Source organism: Belonocnema kinseyi, chromosome 8 (assembly GCF_010883055.1).
Source record: "Belonocnema kinseyi isolate 2016_QV_RU_SX_M_011 chromosome 8, B_treatae_v1, whole genome shotgun sequence".
NCBI classification, from domain to species: domain Eukaryota; kingdom Metazoa; phylum Arthropoda; class Insecta; order Hymenoptera; family Cynipidae; genus Belonocnema; species Belonocnema kinseyi.
The window spans coordinates 89,726,820-89,728,089 of NC_046664.1; the positions used below are offsets into that span (position 1 = coordinate 89,726,820).

Sequence of the window (1,270 nt, forward strand, 5' to 3'; positions counted from 1 at the left end):
CTCTGACAACCACACTTTTAGTACGTACCGGAATGTCATGATATAACTTTTTATTTCAAGGGCCCACGGTCTGAAACTTCAAGCTGACATTTTTTTGGAAATTGATTTTTTTCTGCAACATTTTTTATATGCAGTTAGTATCCAACAAAAGAAACGGCAAAATTCCTTAAAGCTTTTTTGAATGGAATTTCAAAAATCGCGTTTTGATATCTACAGTGTACATTCGCGGTCTAAACCTGTTAACTGATTATGGCATCTAATAGAAAATACGAGGAGAAAGCCGTCTTTTTTCTCACATCGACTCAGTTTACTGATAGAATGGTGCAGTGAAGTATGTCATTGTATGTGTGCAGTTAAATGTATGTGTATGTCGATAGTTATTTGTCGCTACTTTCGCGTCATTCTTCGATTGTTGTCGTCTACAGACTACAAATCTCTGTAAAGACGAAGGTGAGCGACACATCTTGATTACTAACACTCGGCAAAATTTTGCAATAAATTATACGAAATTTTTGCAAATCACAGCTACTTTTGTCATGCGATTTCAAACATTTTGACATATAAAACTTGCCCGCAGCTTGAAAAACAACGCGAAAAAATGCAAGCCCGGGAAAAAAATCAGCAGCGTCATTCGAAAGGCGAGTAATATCCGACGGCAAAGGGTAAAAAAATGCAAGGAGCAAAATAGCCTTACTCTGAGGTAAGTTTTTAAAATGGAGCTCTTGCTATTCTTAAATTGCGCATGCGATCATTATTTTTGACAATAAATTCTTGGGCTCGCGTAACAAGTTCGAAGACATTTGTCTACGAAATAAATAATTTTTAATACAAGTTACCGATGCGATTGAAATATTAAAAAAAAATATTTTACATGTCATTTGTAAAAAATGTATTCAAAAGTAAATTTCTCGTAATTTTTCCCTTTCCAAAAAAAAATATTCGAAAATGTACAGAATGTGATCGATTTGGATATAATTATGTTCTAATTCGATTTTCTTTTCCAGTTGATATGCAAATGTAAGTTGAAGTGCACGACTCTTTCGTATCGTCATCATTCAATTCCCTTAGATCAGTACCGATCAATCGACAGAAATGCACAGAAAGCATATTTTGCCAATCTCGTTGATATTGTTCATGTTCAAAGAGCAACAGCGTCACAGCCAAACCGTTGCCAAGTCACCACTACACTGTTAGAAACTATCTGTAAAACTTCACACCAAAGTGCGAAATTGTAATAATGGGGTGCGATACTTTGGTGCAAAAAAGTTAT

The 1,270-nt window shown here is 35.0% G+C and overlaps 2 protein-coding genes across 2 annotated transcripts in view; both read left to right on the forward strand.

Moving 5' to 3' along the window:
* LOC117178597 overlaps positions 1-1,270 on the forward strand; it is a 145,353-nt gene that overhangs the window by 45,889 nt on the left and 98,194 nt on the right. The gene's annotated exons all lie outside the window — the stretch shown is intronic.
* The window catches only part of LOC117178791 (acyl-CoA Delta(11) desaturase-like), a 52,335-nt gene continuing 51,415 nt past the window's right edge, over positions 351-1,270 (forward strand). The window contains exons 1-2 of the mRNA XM_033370265.1: positions 351-450; positions 578-700. The gene's annotated coding sequence lies outside the window, so the exon portion shown is untranslated. The remainder of the gene's footprint in view (positions 451-577; positions 701-1,270) is intronic.